This window comes from Vitis riparia, chromosome 4 (assembly GCF_004353265.1).
Source record: "Vitis riparia cultivar Riparia Gloire de Montpellier isolate 1030 chromosome 4, EGFV_Vit.rip_1.0, whole genome shotgun sequence".
NCBI classification, from domain to species: Eukaryota; Viridiplantae; Streptophyta; class Magnoliopsida; order Vitales; family Vitaceae; genus Vitis; species Vitis riparia.
Window position 1 is genome coordinate 8,577,200 of NC_048434.1, and position 23,164 is coordinate 8,600,363.

The 23,164-nt window shown below is 36.2% G+C and overlaps 1 pseudogene; it reads left to right on the top strand.

Moving 5' to 3' along the window:
• The first annotated feature begins 1,026 nt into the window (after positions 1-1,026).
• LOC117913208 lies at positions 1,027-8,873 on the top strand (annotated as a pseudogene).
• Positions 8,874-23,164: the final 14,291 nt, after the last annotated feature.

A 23,164-nucleotide genomic window follows, 5' to 3' on the forward strand; every position in this document is an offset into this window, starting at 1 on the left:
TTTCAAAAATTTAATTAATTTTTTTTTAAGTGATTGTTTTAATTTTTATATTTAAATAGTTGAATGTACAAGGTTTCTACATTTTTGTTATTAAAAACTTTTATTTTGTTAGATGTGGGTATATGAAAATCATTTTATCATATAAAATTAATCACCAAATTTAGATTTGTCTTAGATAATTATAATGCAAAAAAATGCTACTTATAAACACTTATTCCATAATTTATTTTTCCCCATATTGTAGGGAATAAATTAGAGAATGCTAATAATTTTTTTTTTTTGTATTAATAATGTAAGTTAATTAAGTTACAAAATATTATAAGAACATACTTGCCTCAACAAATATCATAATTAAAAGTTATTTTTTTTTACAATAATATAAACTTTGGGCCCAAAAGGTGTAAGTAACAGTTTACTATCTAGAAAGATATATCCTGCTTAAAAGTGATGTTGCATTATAAATACAAATTTTGTGGCTATTTTTTTTTTTTTAAAAAAAAATATTTACTACAAATGTATGTGATTGTTGAATGTCATCTATTTGCTATGAACACTAATTCATCACTGAAAAATTGCTTTGCTACGAAATAAAATATTATTGCAAAAAGCTACTTACAATATTACAATGGTTGTTCCTACATTTTTTTACAAGACATAGATGATTGCCTTAAATTTCGTCAAATTCACGAATTTCTTGCTGTCTCACACAAGTAGTCAACTTCTTGTGGCTGATGCTTACACTATGTGGTTGATGCTTGCCCACACACAAGATCTTCGACAATGGAGGGAATGTAAGGACAGATTCATTTTATTGGTTATTCTTTAGTGCAGACAATCCATTAATTCTGAATATTGTAATTTTTTGTGAGAATAAATATTTTTTATTTTAAAAATTATCATTTTCATTCCAAGTTAGCCACATATCATCATAAACCTATTAAATTCCCTGCGTGCGAGTGCAGAAGAGGATAAGTTCATCACAATGTGAATACATTACTGCCAACTGCCACCTAACACAGGGCTGTCATGGCTGCACTAGTGGTGCTCATTTACTTGGACAACGAGACGGAAATGGAGTTATATACCATATCTTATTGATGCCTTGCAAGAGATTGACACCCGTATCTCCTACAGGAGCGTCATTCATCCATTAGCCACTGATGATCAGATCCTCGAAGAGCTTTACAAGTTGATGACGATGTCAACCAGAGTTTTCATTGTACACATGCTTATACCTCTAGGCCCAGGATTTTTCACCAGAGCAAATGAGATTGGAATGATGGAAGAAGGTTTTGTTTGGATTCTAACTGATGGGTTAACTGATATCTTGAGTACATTGGATCCATCTGTCATTGATTCAATACAAGGAGTGTTGGGGGTGAAGCCTCATGTTCCAAGGTTGAAAGAGCTTGAAAGTTTTAAAATCAGATGGAAAAGAAAAATCCAACAAGAATATCCAACCAATGAAAGCTTTGAGCTGAACATTTTTGGACTCTGGGCTTATGATGCTGCTTATGGGCTAGCTATGGCAGTTGAAAAACTTGGGGCAACAAACTTCAGCTTCCAAAAGTTTATTACTTCCAGAAATTCAACCGATCGTGATACTATACGAGTCTCCCAAATAGGTCCAAATCTTCTCCAATCACTATTAAGTACTAGATTTAAGGGCCTTAGTGGAGACTTCCAATTTTTTAACAGGCAACTACGCTCATCAGCTTTTCAGGTAGTCAATGTGATCGGCAAAGGGGAAAGAGGGGTTGGATTTTGGACACCAGAGAGTGGAACTGTAAGAAAGTTACATTCTGTAGATTTTGCCAACTATCAAGTGACAAGTGGCAAGGCTGCTGACTAAGCTCAACTAGCAAAAAATAAAGCTTGCTGACCTAGGTAGAAAATAATGGCTGGGAGTATTGTTAGTTAGTTAGAGGTTTGTGACTGATATAAAAGGTGCAGTCTCGAGAAAATAGAATGAGGGCATTTAGTTGTATAGAACAGAGAGCAAGAAATGAAGAGAGCTTTGCAAATCCATAACCATAGGTCTATCTCAGTTATCTTGTATAGAAAGAAACAGAGGTGATGAGGTTTTTTTGGGAAATCTGTAATTTCTTTGTTTTTGATTCTTGTGTAATCTCTAGTTGGTACAGTTGAATAAAGGCTTTAGGAAATCAGTGTGGATGTAGATCAAGTTGATCGAATCACGATAATTCTCTTGTGTTCTTGATCTTGGTTGATTGTGTACCAGCTGTTTGATTTTATTCCTAAGAGAAGTTCTTGCAAACTGGTTGTTTTTTTTTTTTAGTTTCTGCTCTAACAATCCCTAGTTCAAGGCTGGTTCTTCTTCAACAATTGGTATCAGAGCCTTTGGGTTATAATGGGGACTGTAAAGTTCGATGTAGAAAAGTTTACGGGGAAAAATGATTTCGGGTTATGGAGACTAAAGATGAGGGCATTACTGGTTCAACAGGGGCTCCAAGATGCCCTACTTGGAGAGAAAAACTTGCCCAGTACCATGCAAGAAAAGCAGAAAATAGAGTTGTTGGAGAAAGCTCACGGTGCTATCATTCTTTCTTTAGGTGATACTGTGCTGAGAGAGGTGGCCAAAGCAAAGTCTACAGCTAAGTTGTGGCTCAAGCTTGAGAGCCTATACATGACCAAGTCATTAGCAAACCGATTACATAAGAAGATCAAGTTATATACATTCAAGATGACCCCGAGTATGTCAATTGAAGAGCATCTTGATCACTTCAATAAGATAATCTTGGATTTGAAAAATATTGATATCGCAGTATCAAATGAAGATAAAGCAATTCTGTTACTGACTTCTTTAGATGCATCATATACTAACATGAAAGAGGCCATAATGTATGGGAGAGACAGCCTGACCTTTGACGAGATGCAGTCCATTTTGCATGCTAGAGAATTACAGAAACAAGAAGAATCTAAGGAGGAGTCGGGTGAGGGTTTAAACATCAGGGGAAAATCTAAAAAACGAGAAAAAAAAAAGGGCAATAATTCAAAGTCCAGATCAAAATCCAAGACCAAGAAGTTCAAGTGTTTTATTTGTCACAAGGAAGGGCACTTTAAGAAGGATTGCCCGGATATGAGACAAAACATAGTAAAAAAAACCATGAATGAGGGTGATGCTGCTATGATTTTGGATGGATATGACAATGCTGGGGTGCTGAATGTGGCAGAGGTGGACTCGGGCAAGGAGTGGATACTTGATTCAGGGTGCTCTTTTCACATGTGTCCTATCAAAGCTTTGTTTTAAGACTTTAAAGAAGCTGATGAAGGTCATGTCCTACTGGGCAATAATAAACATTGCAAGATTCTTGGTACTGGTACCGTCAGGATCAAGCACTATGATGGCATTGAAAGAGTTCTTGAAGATATCAGGTATATACCCGAGTTAAAAATGAACCTTATCTCACTTGGAATGCTGGACAAGTTAGGATATACATTCAAGTCAGAACCTAACTCTTTGAGAGTGGCTAGAGGTTCACTTACTATCATGAAAGTGACAATAAAAAATGAGTTGTATACTCTTATAGGCTAGATTGTGATAGGCAAAGTTTCTACTGTGCTGAAGGAGGATGTGGGGACAACCAAACTATGGCATCAGAGGCTTGGTCACATCAGCCACAGGGGACTACAAGAGCTGGAGAAGCAAGGAGTGTTGGGAAACTACAAGCTAACAGATTTCCCTTTTTGTGAACATTATGTGTATGGCAAGGCTACAAGGGTGAAGTTTGCCAAAGTAGTACATGAAACACAAAACCAACTAGACTACATACACTCTGACTTGTGGGGACCATCATGGGTACCGTTGATAAGTGGAGCAAGGTATTTCTTAACTCTTATTGATGATTACTCTAGAAAAGTGTGGATTTATTTTCTTAAAAATAAAAGTGAGACCTTCCTAAAGTTCAAAGAGTGGAAAATTCTGGTTGAAACTCAAGTAGGCAGAAAAGTGAAGAAGTTGAGAACAAATAATGGGCTTGAATTCCTATCAAATGATTTTAATTCATTTTGTCAACAGGAAGGCATAGCTACACATACAACTATTAGATATACACCTCAATAAAATGGCCTAGCTGAGCGCATGAATAGGACCATTTTGGAGAGGGTGAGATGCATGTTGTCAAGTTCAGGGTTGTCAAAGGTTTTCTAGGCTAAGGCTGCAGAAACAACTGTCCATTTGATCAATAGGAGCCCATCATCAGCATTACAATTCAAAACCCCTCAAGAAAAGTGGACTAGGAAAGCTGTAGATTATCAACATCTTAAAGTTTTTGGACGCACAGCTTATGTACATACCAAAACAGATAAGTTAGAACCACGGGCTGTAAAGTGTATTTTCTTGGGGTATCCAAAAGAAGTTAAAGGTTACAAGTTGTGGATAGAAACACAAGGCAAAGGGAAGTGTATAATTAGTAGAGATGTAACTTTTAATGAGCAAGATATGTCAAAACAAACTCTAGCCAAAGATGTGGAAGGGTCAGATCAGTTATAGTTTGAGGTGGAGCATGAGACTTTGCAACCTGAAAAGTCTAAAGAGACTTCATCAAAGACAGTTCAAGAAGAAATTGTACATGAAATACAAGATGAACCAACTCAAGGGCTAGAATCCTATAGTTTGGCAAGAGACAGGCAAAAAAGACAAGTCAAACCTCCCAAGAGATATGGCCAAGCTGAGATGACAGCATTTGCATTGAGTGTAGCTGAAGAAATAGTGGATATGGAGCCAAAAACATACCAAGAAGCCATCAATAGCAATGAGGTTGATCAATGGGTAAAAGCTATATAAGAGGAGATGGATTCCTTAAGGAAAAATGAGACTTGGGAATTAGTCACTAAACCCAAGGACCGAAAGGTAGTAGGCTCCAAGTGGGTTTTCAAAAGAAAGCAAGGGACACTAGGGAATGAGGCTCCAAGGTACAAGGCAAGGCTGATGGCTAAGGGGTTTTCACAAAATGAGGGTGTTGACTATAATGAGATATTCTCTCTTGTAGTTAAACACAGTTCAATCCGATTGTTGTTGGCTGTTGTAGCTCATGAAGACTTGGAGTTAGATCAACTGGATGTGAAGACAACATTCTTGCATGGAAAACTTGATGAGCTGATTTATATGCAACCACCCGAAGGCAAAATGTTTACTTAAGAAATCTCTTTATGGCCTAAAGCAATCACCTAGGCAATGGTATAAGAGATTTGATAAGTACATGCTAGATATTGGTTTCAATCGGAGCAGCCATGATGGATGTGTATATATTTTAAGCTAACTGAAGACAACATGGTATATCTTTTACTATATGTGGATGACATGCTGGTGGCATGTAAGGAGAAAAGACACTTGGAGCAGGTCAAAGAGATGCTTAAGGCTGAATTTGAAATGAAAGATCTTGGTTCAGCCAAGAGGATTTTAGGAATGGAGATAGAAAAAGACAGGAGCAAGAGGGTACTTAGGCTTTCTTAAAAGTCATACATCTCAAAGGTACTAAGCAGATTTGAGATGAATAATGTAAAGACATTGAGTACTCCTCTAGGACAACTTTTTAGACTTTCCATAACACAAGCACCTGAGACTCATGAAGAGAAAAGGTTTATGGAAAGAATACCTTATGCTAGCATGGTGGGTAGTGTGATGTACACTATGGTGTGTTCTTAGCTTGATCTTACATATGCGGTTAGCATGACAAGTAGATACATGAGCTGCCCTGGAAAGCTACATTGGCAAGCACTAAAGTGGTTTTTTCAATACTTAGTTGGTACTAGAAGCTTGGGGCCGGTTTATGGAGGTAATAGTCAGTTGGGAACTCAGTTACAAGGGTTTGTAGATGTTGATTATGTTGGGAACATTGACACCAGAAAGTCTCTTACTGGATATGTATTCACAGTGTTTGGAGGAGCAGTGAGCTAGAAGGCCAACCTTCAATCAGTAGTAGCTCTCTCAACCACTGAAGTTGAATACATGGCAATGACAAAGGCTGTGAAGGAGGCAATTTGGCTGAAGGGTATTACAGAAGAATTGGCTATGTACGGAGGTAAAGTTGTTGTATATTGTGATAACCAAAGTGCAATCCATTTAGCCAAGAATCAATCCTTCCACGAAAGGCCCAAACATATTGATGTAAGACTGCACTTTGTGAGAGATATCATTGTTGCAGGAGATATTGGAGTAGGAAAAGTTCCTACTAAAGACAATCCATCCGGCATGTTGACTAAGTCTCTAAATGTGACTAAGTTCAAACATTGTTTGAATTTGATCAACATGGGAGACTGCTGAAGACTTCCCATTAGGGAAGGTACTGAAACCTGAAGGTAGTTTAGACACTTGTCAACTTAATAGGTTGTCAAAGTGGAGTTTTGTAGAGTTTACCAACTATCAAGTGACAAGTGGCAAGGCTGCTAACTAAGCTCAACTAGCAAACAATAAAGCTTGCTGACCTAGGTAGAAAATAACGGCTGGGAGTATTGTTAGTTAGTTAGAGGTTTGTGACTGATATAAAAGGTGCAGTCTCGAGAAAACAAAATGGGGGCATTCAGTTGTATAGAATAGAGAGCAAGAAATGAAGAGAGCTTTGCAAATCCATAATCATAGGTCTGTCTCGGTTATCTTGTATAGAAAGAAACAAAGGTGAGGAGGTTTTTTTGGGAAAAGCTGTAATTTCTTTGTTTTTGATTCTTGTGTAATCTCTGGTTGGTATAGTTGAATAAAGGCTTCAGGAAATCAGTGTGGATGTAGATCAAGTTTATCTAACCACGATAATTCTCTTGTGTTCTTGATCTTGGTTGATTGCGTACCATCTGTTTGATTTATTCCTAAGAGAAGTTCTTACAAATTGGTTGTTTTTTTTTTTTTAGTTTTTGCTCTAACAGTCCCTAGTTCAAGGCTGGTTTTTCTTCAACACATTCTACTTCCAAGGCCAATCTAGGAACAATCGTATGGCCAGGAGAATTCCCCTCTATTCCTAAAGGTTGTGTCCTTCCAACCAATAAGAAGAAGATGAGAATAGGAGTACCAGTCACCAAGGGTTTTGGTGAATTCGTAAAGGTGACACGAGATCCTAGCACTAACGTGACAGAAGTCACTGGATTTTCCATAGCAGTCCTCGATGCAGTAATGGCAGCATTACCATATGCTGTTCCTTATGAGTACATTCCCTTCCAGACGCCTGATAGCGATCCAGCAGGTGATGACAACGATCTGATATATCAAGTATATCTCTGGGTCAATTGATCGAACTCTTTACCTTTCCTGGTACAGAGAGGTAACTCTAGGTTTGGCTTCAATTATGATGAAGTTTGTCAAAATAAAAACCAAACCTGCAGCATATTTTCCCGTAATGCATAACAGAAGGCCCCATTGTTTATTGTGAAAAGAAGTATGATGTTGTGGTTGGAGATACTATGATTCTAGTGAACAGGTCCTTGTATGTAGGCTTCACACTACCGTACACAGACTCTGGGGTGTCAATGATCGTGCCCATCATCGATAACAGAAGTAAAAATGCATGGGTTTGCTTGAAGCCACTGACTCTGGACCTTTGGGTGACAAGCGCTTATTTCTTTGTCTTTACTGGTATTGTGATTTGGGTTCTGGAACATCGTATAAATGAAGATATCAGAGGGCCTCATTCAAATCAAGTTGGCACGATCCTCTGGTTTTCACTCTCCACAATGGTGTTTGCCTAGAGTAATTGCTCTTCCACCTCCTTGAATATATATTGGAATGAAAAAACTCCATGGTAGTATTTGAAAATGTTGCATATTGAGCACATCTTATTAAGAAGTTGCAGAATTTCCATGGGGCCAGAACCTTAATATAACAACACTCAAAACACGACTGAAACCAACTATTAATATATTGACATTCCATACAACATATATGAAAGTGCATTTCAGGATATATTTTTATGTTTCAAAAATTATATTTTTTATATTGATGTTCTGATGCTGATTTTCCTTTCCATTCTTAAACTATGTTCACAGAGGAGAGAATCGTGAGTAACTTGACTCGGTTTGGGGTGATCATATGGTTTTTTGTGGTGCTGATTCTTACTCAAAGTTGCACAGCCAGCTTGACTTCAATGTTAACAGTTCAACAGCTCAAGCCAACTATCACAGACATAAATGAGCCCATAAAGAATGGGGAGTGTGTGGATTACCAAAAGGGCTCTTTTGTTTATGAATTCTTGAAGTGGATGAAATTTGACGAAACCAAGCTTGTAATCTATGAGTCTCCAGAAGAACTGGATGAATTATTTTCAAACAGGAGTTCAGATGGTGGAATTGCCGCTGCTTTTGAGGAAATCCCTTACATGAAGCTTTTCCCTGCAAAACATTGCTCCAAATACACTGCAGTTCAACCAACTTACAAGTTCGATGGGTTTGGATTTGTGAGTCTCTCTCACGTACTTGTGCATAAATTTCAAACTGTACTTGGTTTCTTATTTTGTAATTTTCAGGTCTTCCCAAAGTGATCACCTCTTGTACCTGATGTTTCAATACAAGTCTTAAATGTGACTGAGGAAGCTAAAATGGTTCAATTTGAGAAAGCATGATTTGGGCAGACACCTAGTTGTCCAGAGCTCACCAGCTCAGTTTCTTCAAACAGCATCGATCTTAATAGCTTTTGGGGCATAATCCTCATTGCTGGAGTCGCTACATCTGTTGCTCTCATCATATGCATCGTCTCTTTCTTCTATGAAAATAGAGATACTTTAGTACACTTGGATCTCCCAGCTTTAGTATGGAGAAAAATTAAAGCCATGGCGACACACTTTGACCACAAAGATCTCAGCTCCCATACTTTCAGAAAAAGTGGCATCAATGGTATGGATGCAGTTACAACCTCGCCACCTACCAACTAGCCCCTAAGTCCTTCAAGCCTTTCCATCTAAATACAAAGTAATTTTGTTTTCTTCAGAGACCAAGAAACACCTGAATATGGTGATCCATTCAGTCCAAATAGGCTGACATCTCCACAGTAGTATTTGATATTAATTAATCTTGCTAATACAAATCAAGTGCAAATGATTCTGCCTCAAGTAGCAGCTGCGAATGACTGATTCATTTTCCTTCTGTAATTTAAGCCAATGGAACCATTATCCACAAATGTGGAATATTTAATGAAAAAGGACTGTAGCTATAACAAATTCGGTTAAAGCAATTGAGGGTATATCTCAATGATAAACTACACCTAGAGGGAGGGGTTTGAGTAAGTATTTTTAAATAAATTTGAAAAGTTCTCCCAACATATATTATATTTTCCTTTAAATCTTCACCTTTTATATTCCTCTCTTCCAACCATTATTCAACAAAGAATAGGATACACAAGCAAACAATCTCCTATACAGCTGCTAAACAAATGATATACTCCGACTTCATAGTGGATAGAGCAATGCAGGATTATTTTTTACTCTACCAAGTAATGGTGATACCATTTAGTCAAAATGCATATCTTGTAGTAGATTTGCTCTCATCTCTGTCACTAACCCAATTTGTATTATAGTATCCTCTTAATCTCAAGTCTCCACCTTGATAGCAAAGGACAAAATATTTAGTCCCTTGGAGATAGTTTAAATCCTCTTAATTACTTGCCAATGAACGAGGCTTGGGTTACTTTGGTAACAATTGACCAATCCAACTGTGAAGCATATGTTAGGTCAAGTACATAACATAGCATATATCAGACTTCCAATTGTACTCACATAAGGAACTCTTACCATTTGTTTTCTTTCTTCATCATTCTTAGGGCATTGATCAAGGCTTAAGTGGTAATCCTTCTCAATAGGGGTGTTAATAGGTTTGCAATTTTGCATCCAAAACTTCTCTAGAATCTTCTTAATGTAAGTCTCTTGAGACAAACCAAGAAGTATTCTTGAGTGATCCCTTAGGATCTTAATTCCGAGCACAAAATTTGCTTCCCCCTATACATCTCAAAAGTGGAAGACAACCACCCTTTGGTAGTGACAATTATGTCCATGTCATTTCCAGCTAATAGAATGTCATCAACATACAAAGATAAAATAAGGAAGTCACTCCTTGATTGTTTGACATATACATAATGATCCTCTTCTAATATTTCAAAAACAATAGAAATAATTACCTCATGAAATCTAAAGTACCACTACCTAGATGATTATTTTAGGCCATAAATGGAATGCTTGAGATGACATAATTTGCACTCTTGTCCCTCGACCTCAAACTGAATAGGTTGATCCATGTAGTTCTCCATTGAGAAATGTAGTCTTCACATTCATTTGGAAGAGCTCCAAGTTTATATGTGCAACTATAGCCTGAATAAGGCGAATAAAGGCAAATCTCATCACTAAGGTGAATCTCTCTTCATAATCTATACCCTTTCTTTGGGTATATCCTTTCACTATTAAATGAGCCTTATATTTGTTGATTGAACCATTTGTCACATGTTTAATTTCAAAACCCATTTATTTCCAATGGTCTTACGCCCAAGTGGAACATCAACTAATTCCCAAGCATAATTTCTTGCCATGGAATTCATTTCTTTCCTCATAGCAGCTATCCATTTTACTGATTTAGGTGAAGTCAATGTTTCTTCACAAGAAGCAGGTTTATTAAGATCTAACTAAGTACGCATCTAGGATTCCCCTTTGATCTCAAATGATGATCGAGAATTTGGCCATGTTTGCTTCTTTGTAATTTGAGACCTTGTGAAGACCATTTAGTGGTACATTCCCACTAGGAGGTAAGTCACTCCCACTACCATTGGCGATTTCTAGATGGGCTTGTAATTTCCTATCCTCACTCAAAGATTGTGTTGCTTTCTCTTGCAACTTATAGAGTTCAAGACTCTTATTTACTTCACCAATAATAGGGAAATCATTTTCTATAAAATCAACATTGTGTGACTATATTTCAATCAATCCTCCATTGGATGTTCACAATACATTACATAACCCTTTAAGTAGTCAAAATATCTTATAAAGACATTCTTATTTGCTCTAGGGTCTAACTTCCTACATCTATGAGAAGTGTTATGAACATAACTATTGGGAACCTTAAATTTCTCTATTCTCTTACCCTGGATCGTGTAGGTGCATGCAAAACTACCCCAAGCCTCTAGATCCTATGCAATAGAAGAAAAAAAAAAAATCAAATTTTAACATTCTAGGATCAAGAGGAAAGTCATTAGAGAAGTTTACATTTGATTTGGATGTTCCCAAATCAATTATGCTTGGTGGAGATGAAAAACAATGAATCTGGAAGTCTAATACACCCAAGATCTTCCGCCCAATGACTCGAACAACAATCTTGATACTCCAAAGTGTGGGCTTTAGAAGGGAGGATCTCTTAGCTCTCACTATCTCTCTTTTTCTCTGGAGGTGGAAAAGAAAGTCTCTAAAAATTATGGAAACCCTAACCCCTAAGGAGGTGTTTATAAGGTTCCCCTACTAGGCTTAAGTGACTTAAGCCCATCAAGATTTGAGTCACTTAACCTAGCCCAAAATGGGTCATAATCAATTAATTAACCATGTAAGGTCATCCAATTAATTAATTAGCCTAATCCAGATAACTTGTTTACTATCCCTTGTGTAACCTTGCATAATTACCAAAACGCCCTTATACACAAGAGCGAACTAAGAGCCAATTCAACTTTCATAAACTATATCATCATAGTATATGAGCTCAGAGTGAGGACCACTAGGATCAATCTAAAGTTGATTCAACATTCTACTAAAGATAATCAATTGCACTCCAGTATTCTATGTAAATAACTTCGAGACAAAGCTCAGGGTATGTGACCTACTATCCACTACATGCAAACTCCTTATAAACTAATGTCTATAATCTAACAAGGTAGTACTATCATCTATTAAGATTAACTCTACAATCCTTTAGTTACATATTTCACTTATTATGTGATCAATTGACATACTCTAACTCTAAATAGCATATGTCAAATTTTCACTAAAAGGAAATGTTATGGCCATAATCTTCTAAATCACATGTTCTTTGGATCACCCAAGGGGGCACACTATCTCAATCTATGAGATATCATGATGCCTCTATTGAGAATACTTGTTTCCACCAACTTCCATCAATCGTGACCCAATCCATAGGGATATATGGCCACTTTAGGGTCTCACCCATAGGTCAAAACCTCTTATTGACTTTGGCACAAGCTTAATATCCTCTTAAAGTGGAGAGTTCATATAGTATAGTAGCTTGGTGAATTATAAAAATTGATAGCCTTGCGTCATGATTCACTGTAGGTCCTATCCAATGCGCATCACATGCATTGGTACACTCACCATAGGAAAATCATCCCAACAACCAAGATAAGTCATCTCTCTAATTAGGAGGTAGTGCACCACCATCTCAAATGGATAGCCCAAATCCATGAACCGACCGTAGACAACTCATCATTTTGTAAGAAACCCATAACTTGGATCTTCTGTGTAACTCTTAATGCACCCAAGTCATGTACAATACAAGTGATGTAAGGTGTGTATGCTCAAATAACCAATTAATACAAAAATGAGATAATAAAAGGAAACCAAGAAACATAAATAAATTAAATTTATAAATGAATCTCAATTTGTTACATCATGTCATATTTTCCAAGGGTCAATCCCAACAATAACCTATACAACCCCAAGGTCATAAATTCTCTAAATTTAGTTTTGCACCATTCTATAACTCATATGGAGTTGAAGGGATTGATTTGAAAGGCACTCAATTAAGGATGTGGGTAGTAATCAAAAGAGCATCCCCTTAAAAAGATATTGGGAGGTTAGCTTGTGCCAACATTGACCTAACCATATCTAGTAAAAAGAATAATTCCTTCTTTCCACTACACTATTTTGTTGCAAAGTGTCAAGAATTGTTAACTATCTACGTATCCCTTTTTATTCACATAGTTTCTAAAACTGACGTGACAAGATTTTCAACCTTTATCAATTTGAAGAATCTTTAAATTCTTATTCTTAACATTTTCCAAAAAAACGCTTGAAACAATCCAATGCTTCAAAGTGATGAGAGGTCATATATACATAACTAAAGCTTGAGTAATCATCAATGAATGTGAGAAAATAAAAGGCGTCATGGCATACCTTTACATTCATAGGTCCATAGATATCTTAATAGACTAACTCTAAAGGGTAAAAGGCCCTAGGTGCCATTCCAAAAAGCTTCCTATATGCTTTGCTTGCTAGACAAGACTCACACATAGGTAGGCTAACATTGACACGAGACCTTATAAGACCTTCTCTAACTAGTCTAGCCATTCTTTCTTCACTTATGTGTTCTAATCTAATACGTCAATTCAAAGAATCAATTGTATTATCACAAGTCACATAAGAAGATGAAGAATCTAAATCCAACATAAATAAATCATTAGATAAAAAAACCTTGTCCATATAGGCCTTATTTAAATAGAATTCAACTTTTAACCCAATAAAATGAAATTTAAAATCCAATTCAAGTAATGTTACTATTGAAAGTAGATTATAATGGACACTAAGTGCATATAACACGTCAAGAAAGAGTAATGTATGCCCCACTTGAGTTGGTATGTTCAACCCTTAAAACATCTTCCCTTGATCCATTACCCAAAGTAACATAGTGTCTTCCAATAAGTATCTTTTTATAATCCATGAATCCCACTTGATCCCTTGTTACAGTTTTTATTACTATTGATTCTATGATTCACCCAAGAAGAGAATGAGAAACTAATATATGCGTACAAGCATATGAAAAGAGTATTAGGATTTGGATATACCCTTTTTTGGCTTAGTGCACTCACAAGCAAAGTAGCCCAACTTTCCATAGTTGTAGCATTTCATTTTGGCCATATCCTTTTCTTTGTCTCGCTTACCTCTCTAGTGTTTTTTTTTTTTTTGTAACCTTTTGTTGGCTCCAAATTTCCTACTATACCACCATGTTTTCCTTGTTCCTTACGCTTAAGCTTATTAACCTATTGTTGCCCTGCATGAGCGACAATTACGGTGTGTTGCACCCCTAAACACACCATTTGCAACTCAATATGGTAAGAAATATTAGTGAAAGTTTTGATATTCTCCTTGTCTATGAGCACAAGTTTCACTTACCCTTATGATTCAAGCAAGGGCATGGAGTTTCTAAGGCAATTCCATGTGATTCCTTTGTCATGTTATTACTCCTTTTGTATCTTAGAAGAAAGTCCATGCATGATTCTGACGATAGGTAACCAAGCCTACCACCAATTCAAGCTTTCTCTTTGTCACTCAAGAAATGAGTGAAAATGGGAGAAGCCACTTACCTAGCTACATTGCAAGAAGTAGATGGCACAATGGAGAAGCTACCAAAGGAGATTAGAGGGGTCCTTGAAGAGCGGATAACAATTGTAACTTGGTTCTTATCAATCAGGTTATTAGTGATTGCCTTTAAGTCACAAATTAGGGCTAAAATTGTCCTCAAATGTTCAGTTATGGTGTGTTTGGGGTCCATGATATATTGATCGAACTTCAAAGTGAGTGCTCACAACCTGGTTGTAAATGCTAAACCATAACTAATCTTGAGCTTATTCCACATGTCTTAGGTAGTGGGGTAATTCTCAAACTTCCCTATTAAGCAAGGATAAAAAAGTCGGATAAAATTGGAAATTTATCATTGAAATATCGAGTGTCAACGATGCCTGAAGCTAAAAAGGTCACTGAAAAATCGACCAGCCGATGTTTTAAGAAAATCGGTAAAAAAAATTGGGAATTTATCGTCGATATATTGGATTTTGGCGATAAATCGTGGAAGCAGGGGAAAATGGTCCTGTGGGCGCAAAAGTCGGTGATATATAGCCAATTTATCGAGGAAAAATCAACTGAATAATTGATTATGTCGGTGGCTAATCGTCCTTGGTGACAATTTCTTTTTTGGCTTGTGGCAGGCTACTTTTTAGGTTTGTGGCAGGTTGACTTTTTGGCTTGTGGCAAGCTGTTTTTTTCTCTTTTTTTTTGGCTTATCCAATGACTAGAATTATAGCTATATATATTGAAGTGGTTGAATGGTCTAAAGGGTTGATTAAAGGGCTCAGATTAAATCTGGCCTTAATCTAACGGCCGAAAACACAACCACATTTTTAAAGTTAATCCCAACGATTAGCTACCAAATCCAAGGGCTAAGATTAAATCTAGCCTTGATCTAATGGCCAGAAACATAGCCATATTTTTTAAAGCTGATCCCAAAGGTCAACTACCAAATCCAAGGGCCAAAATTAAATATGGCCTTGATCCAATGGTTGAGAAGTGATTTCAACGGTTATTTGAATATCCAATGGTCAAATTTCATCCAAATTTTAATCAAATGGCCAAAATGAATTATAATGTTAAAATGAGCAACCAACGGCTATTTTGGCCTAAATTTTTTCGATAAATACTTCATTCTCCAACCATTTCACCCTCAATTCAATTTATAGTATCTTGGTTTCATATTGGTCAAATTTTATTTATGATTATTCTCAAAATTTTATAAATTTGGTGTTCAAGTGGTGCATTAACTCCAAATCAAAGTCGATCAGTTACTTTAAAGTATCAAGTATGTACTTAATCCAATTTAAATTATGTAATAAGTATAAGTTTAATAATTTAAATGATTGAAATTATTTTTTTTTTTTTTGAATAATAGTTTAATATTCAAAAAATCATAGTAGTTTTTCTTTTAAAATTAGTATAGTATTGAAGTTAAATTATAATAAATTATTTATTCAATTTCATGTTATGAATTAAATGTAATATTAGTTTTATGTAGATTTGTTTAATATTAGTATATTGTAAATTATTTATTCAATTCTATGTTATGAATTAAATTTAGTATTAGTTTTATAATCAAGTTAAATTATAGTATATTGTACATCTAATTTAATTTATGTGTGTGGTTCTAGATTTTAATCACCTAAGTATGTATATGTCCAATATATTAAATTTAATTAAATTAATGATTTAAATTTAGTATTTACAATTGGTGTAGTATTGAACTTAAATTAATGGTTATAAATTTAAATTTTATGTTATGCATAGTTCACTTTCAATTGTAATTAAATTTAATATTGGTCTTATATTTAAGCTAGAGTATAGCTTATTAATCATCCAATTTCATTTATATACAAAGTTCTACATTTTAATCCCCTAATTAATTAGTACATGTCCAATATATTTAAGTAAATTAAATTTTATTTTAATTTACATTTCAATTGTTTATTTAATTATATGAAGTTAAATTATAGTATATTGTAAATCCTATTTAATTAATATGCAAGGTTCTACATTTTATTACATGTCCAACATATTTAAGTAAATTAAATTAATTGTTTAAAATTACTATTTTTGCCATTAGTGTACTATTTAAATTAAATTATAGCCAATTGTTTATTTAATTTTATGTTATGGATAGTCCACTTTCAATTGTAATTAAATTTATTATTAATGTTATATTCAAGTTAAATTATAGTCTATTGTGCACCCAATTCCATTTATTTTAAATCACATAATTACTTCATTTAAGTTAATTAAATTAATGGTTTAATGCTTTAAGTTGAAGAGAATGGATAGTAGAAGTGGAAGTGGCGTAGCAGGACGAGATCAATCTTGGAAACATTGTACACTAGTGGAGGAAAACAGAAATGACACAATTTGTAACTATTGTAGCTTGTTGATTAAGAGTGAAGGCATCACTTGATTCAAGTTTCATTTATTGCATACAGACCCGTACTCAAACACCAAAAAGTGTCCTAGAGTGCCTCTTGAAGTAAAAGAAGAAATACGAGAGCTTTTGCATCAAAAAACCAAAGTAAAAGCAAAGAAAGTTGCAGATATCAAGAGTTTCATTCTGAATTATGTGGCACAATGGGAGACAACTAAAGATATGTCATAGATAAGGATGATGATGATGATGATGACAATGATGTGTACATGTATCTGACAGATACACACCCTGATGAGTGAAATGCTTATAGAGCTATAGTTCGCACCTCCAAAGCTACAGAATGGGATTGACAACAAGATGAAACATTTGTGGGAAGCAAGTGTAAAACAGGTGAGTCATCACATTCTAGTGATGCACCGAGGCCGATGCAAAAATCACAAAGTGTTCGATATTCAAAACCATCATCGCCTATTGCCCCTTCGCTGTACAAGTCTTCTATAGCAAGACAAAGAATTATCAAAGATTTATTCAAAGGTGGTTCCACTAAAGAAACAATGGGACACTTAATAAGCAAATTCTTCATTTATGAGAGTGTCGCACCCCATAAAGTAAACTCTCACCATTTTAAGAATATGATTATCGATACACACCAAGCAGGTAGTTATTAATTATTCTATTTTTATATTGTTTGAGTTGGTGTAGTATTTTATGACATGTTTTAAATATTTCTTACACATGAATTTTAGGAACGGGAATCGAACCTCCATCTCCATATGAAATAAAGAACAAGTACTTGGAAATGGAGTATGCTGAAATGAAAGCTTATCTGAACCAACAAAGAGAAAAATGGAAGACATATAGGTGCACAATAATGTTTTATCAAAAGATAAGGCCCACGAAATCAAGTGTAATTAATTTCATGACCTATTCAAAAGGGACTACGATGTTCCTTAAGTTAGTTGATGCATCTAACAATATTAAAGACCACAAATATATATACAAGCTATTGAAGAGTGTTATCAAAGATGTTGGGGAAGAAAATGTGGTCTAAATTGTCACAAATAATGGGTAGGTGTTTGTGTAAGCATGCAAACTATTGATGAAAAAGTTGAACTTGTATTAGACTCCATGTGCAGCGCACTACATCAACTTAATGTTTGAAGACATTGTGTGGACCCGCATTTTTCACGTGCGTCCCCACTCGATCGGCGAGACTCACTTTTTATTTGTGAAAAATTAATTTTAGAAAAGTTGGAGTCGCCACCTATTTTATTTTTATTTTAAAGGGAAAATAAAACAAGAAAGAAAAACCCTAAAAAGTGACTCCATAGTTTTGGAAAAAGCATGTTTTTGGGAAACCTAAGTCTAGGTCCGGGGATCAGGTTACTTATTGGGAAGGTACCTCTAGGAGGTAGCACCCCTCTAAGCCCTATAAAGGTCTCTACTAACAAAGTTAAGGGGAGTGTGGCCATTAATCAGTTAATTATGAATACCTAAGTAGACTAGGTGATTTCGAATATTGCATGCCTAACAAGAAAACCAACCATAAGAGGAAGTCAAAGTGCGTACCTGAACGGCTTCTCAAGCGCTATCATAAAACATAAGAGATTAGTTTGGGAATCTATCACACAGCATGTGTCTTATCCGAGCAAATCAAGTATGTATTTAAACACCCAAGAATCACATCATGCATGGATATGGTCACTAATCACATACGTGTCCATAGAATTCTCGAAAAAATAGATGAGAAGAAGCGTACCTGGATAGCAAGCTAAAGCGCCTTTATGTGAAACAAGGTTAGCCCAATAACAAATATGAAACAAATTCATGTATATCATCAAGAGGAATAAAAAAAATCAATCAGATATCAAACAAACAATATGGAAGAGGGTATCAAGAATGTCGGGCCCCCACCAAAGCCCTAATTAATTTTGCATGAGTTGATTCTATGAATTCCATTATTTGGAATCATGAAGTTTATTCATGCTTGAGAAAATTGAGAAAAATCAAGAAAATCGGTTGAAAGCCAAAGAAAATAGTGAAAGTGCACGCCGAGAGGAAAAATGGCAGCAAAGGATTATTGAAGATGGATTTTCAAAGTTGGGAATATTTAGTTGAAAAATGATTCAAAAATTCAATTTAAAACAATAAATTCCCAATCAAAGAAGCGAAGAGAGGAGGAGGTGTGTGTAGCAAGATAGCCATGAGGGACTGGAGATTGGGAGGTTTAGCTGTTGCTGGATTGCTGATGGTTGTATGAAGAGGCCTCTGTACATTGCTGGCATGTCTGGAGTAGAGCTCGCCATATTCATTTCAGAGCATGTGCTCACTTGCTGCCACTCATTCTCAAGTTTCAAATCTTCACTCAGAAGTTCATCTGATTCATCAATTTTCTTATAGTTCACTTCTGGATTTTTCTGTAGTTCAGAATCTGAGTTTTCTAGCTCATTGCGAACTTCATCTTTTGCCCTTTCAGTAGTACTAACTGGTCTTCTTTAGCTCGCATGGGAAAATTCACTGATGTAGCTTTTCGAATAAATACACAGACTGTTGCAACATCTCCAAGCTGTACGTGTGTTCCACTTATGTGAAATCCTTTGCATGGCTTTCTCTGGTTGAAACACTTGAGTCAGTCTGGAATTGAATTGCTGAAATGGGAGCCTGATATGAGCATGAAGGAGGCCGCTGTCCAGCACATAAACTTTCTGGCGTATTCAATGAGCCATCAAATCCAACAGCTGAGTCTGAATATTCATCATTTAATCCACCATCTTCTTCAAATGAAGGAAGCTCCATTGATTCTGGTTTAAATCTAACCTTTGCACTGATTTTATCCATGTGCTCATTGACGGTTTCTTCAGATGATAATGCCTCTCCTCTAATTTACTAACACGGTCTTTGTAGTCAATTTTCAAAACATTGTCGCTATTCACATTATTGCCAGGGTCAAGAAATGATAGGAGATTCATAAACTCCAACGTGCTCTCCTTTATCTAACCATTATAAAGAAGAAGCCTTAAATCAGCCACAAGTATCTTATATTCTGCAAAATGTGATGAAATTCTGGGGCGTTGACATTCATCAATTATGACAGCTTCCCATTTTGATTCATATTTCCATTCACCCTATCATTGACATTGAAAATTGGGTGTGTAATCTTTACAAGGGTAGTAGGTGGCATATTGGCAAAATGGTCATAGTCAAGAAGGTGAGCTGTCACTTCTCTAAACCTGTCCCTTCAACCCTCATTAAACGTTTCAGGCCTGATTGCCCAAGGGTTTTCCCCACCCAACTCTTTGGGCTATTTGGGAAAAGGCTCCTCATCTATTGGCTTCACAAATGGTAACAATCTCACCGTTACAGTTTCTAAAATAGTATGAACTTCCAAACCCACCGCAAACAGGAATTGGATCAATACCATTCTCTATTGCCTTCTCAATGTTCTTCACCCGTAACTTTATTGAAGCAAAGTAATTTGAGCACACCGATATTTCAATTGGACCACTCTTTCATCGTCATTACCACCAATAAAGTTTGCATTAATACCAAATCTTTTACTTGAATTTGTTCCAATTCTGAGTTGTCAGGTTCAATTACTTTAGCCTACAGAGTCAGCCCAACTTCTTCCAATTCCGGATTAATCTATGAAGCCTTTTCGATTGTAAATCCGGAAAGCATCATGCATAATCTACATTTCTGGAAGTTCTTGGGGAATAATTTCTTCACTGAGCCTTTGTCGATACACTTACGGTGAACATCGGCTTCAATCCTCATGAATTATCATCACTCCTTTAGCATAATCAGTAGACCTTGAGGTGAATTGCAAAAAATGAAGATCATCTGGCTGTTTTTCAAATTGATCAGCAATATCTTCTTGAAGCAAATCTCTGGAACACTTGATCCAAGAATCTGTATGCGACCATGGAAGATCAGACCAACGAGTTGAGGCTTTCGATTTTATTTTATTTTTTATATGAGATCAAAACTCTTCACAGAACCTGCACAACCAGCTCTTTGCAGTAGATCCGGAGAAAGAACTGGAACTGGTAAGAGTTCTGCCCTTATGCACTCAAAGAGGGGATCAATGAAGTCCAGACCTGGAATGTAGTCCTTTGTAAGTCCTCTGGCTTGCCATTACCCCTTCTTCATTAATTCAGGTATAGAGTGTTTTATTTTGGATGACTTTGTGAGTCTCCCAGTGCTTCAAATAGCCCTTAAGGGAAACAATATTCGAGGAATTACACTCCTGGGAATACATCCAATCTTTTGAAATCCCCACCCCGCCAATCTGATTACAATGAAAACATCCTCAAAAAAAATATGGGAAATCTTGGTAAAGGATTGTCACTTGTTGTCTAACTCTGATCAAAAGTTTTCTCCGAAGCAAGACCCTCATCCACAAACATGCTAATTAAGTTCTGATTAAACGACATGCATCCAGATTCTATTTTGAACTTTGCCATCAATCTTTAACAGTTTTTTTTTGGTCTGTTATAATGCAGTCAAATCTCCCAATCTGATAGTTCTTTACGAAAATATTGTGCAACTTTATACAGCCAATAACCTAACAGCATCTTGATCATCCTGTATCAGATCCTCAAATATTGACATGGTGTCAGCCTTTGAATGAGCAGCTTCAACAGCAGCAGCAAACTTTCCCAGATTTGATGCAGCAGATCTCTTCACCATTGGCATGTCATCTTGACAAAGCTGGCTATATATTGCCATATTGAAGTAGATGACGTATTCTGGAAAACTGTGCTTATCAACTGGATTAATTTCTCACGACATTCAGAGGAACCACGTACTTCTTCATTTGAATCTTCCCACCAAGCATTTAATTGAATACTGGATTCTTATATTACCAATAGGATAAACAAACTAATTCCTGTAGCTTCACTTACAAGATCGTAAATACCTTGCTGCCATGTGTTCAATATTAGTCTTGTTTCTATCTTTTAGAGCATATATAAGGACATGCTTTAGGAAGTCCTGCATTATTTGCATTTCGCTTAGCTTCTTGCTCAGTAATTCAATCTGAATATGGGGTTGAGGCATCTAGGATGCAAAGATGACTATGGATTGTGCATTTGCTTGTTTGTCCTCTTATCGTTTTCTGAATCAAATTATCTGTTGTTGTGTCCCCTGAAGCTGTAGCCTCATCCAACAATCTCTCAAAAGCATAAACACCAGATTCTACAGCTGTGCTGTTCTCAGATTGCGTCAGCAATACAAGGGGTTTTATGCACTCAGAGGCCATCGGTGAAGCTCAAATTTTCGGAATATTTAAACAAAGCAAAGCAGAGTTGCGCAACATTTCCCTTTAGATCTGAGGATGAAGTAGAAGATGACAAAATTTTGCAAAGACTCTCAAGAGGGATTCCCTTCCACGTCCGTCATCAAAGATGCTTTTTGATGAATTTCCCATAGTCAACTTGATTAAGACAACAAGAGTAGCTTGTTGCTCACTCTCTGATGCAGCATTAAGCACGTTAATCAAGAGCTGAACTGCCTGCCTAGCTAACTCAAAATCTCTGATATTCTTAGCATCGAAAAGCTCATGCGAAACTCTAGTAGCACTGAATCTAGCATTTCTTGACTCCAAACGCAGCACGGCTATTAGTTGATTCAAGGAACTGATTGATGTTTCCTAACGAAGAAGATCAAGATTGCTAAAAAGTATTCTCAATAGCTCAGACACTGTGGCTTCAGAAAAGTCTTAAGGGCTCAAAGACTAGTACTTGGTTAGAGCATCCAATGCTCCAACTTCAGCCATGATCAGTTTGTTTGTATCACTTCCATCTGTAATACCAGTCAATAGTTGAGCAGCAATTGGAGGGCCACTTGATCTGTCTGGAATTGGTCTCAAAAGATCCATTAATAAAGGTATAAATTCGCAAGCAGTGGAACCAACTCTTATGTCTTCAATTTCAAAAAGATTTTCAAGAACAACTTGGGCAAGTTTCCGAACCAGACAAAAACTCTTCAGATAAAGCAACAAGGTTTGGCATATCTGATTCTACGTAACCGATTAGAGTTATTAACCCAGCAACTGCATCTGCATTTACAATCGTAAGATTTATTTCCCTGCTTCTATTACAAACAAGACTTGCCATTGCCTGGGCAGCAAAGAATAAGTCAATCACTTCATCAGGCTCAGCTGCCAATGATCTTCTACTGGGCTCTGAATCTTAGCACTTCCACTGCAATCACATTATCACACAGACACCGAAATATCTCAAACTTTACAGCCACAGGTCGTTTGCAGTGGTCATTGTCAAATAGCTTCAATCAACTAAAATCAAAACCAGGTTTCAAACCTGAACCATAAATCAGTAGGAAATCAGCCATGAAAATTGGCCATGTGCTGAATCCAGCAAACCTCAATTAAGACACCTCAAACAATCGAGAGCAAATTAGGAACCTTCATCTGATAGACATTCCAAATGCTTGCTCAAAGTCTGTAATAGAGAAATACGGACATAATCGAACAAAGGGTTTTAAA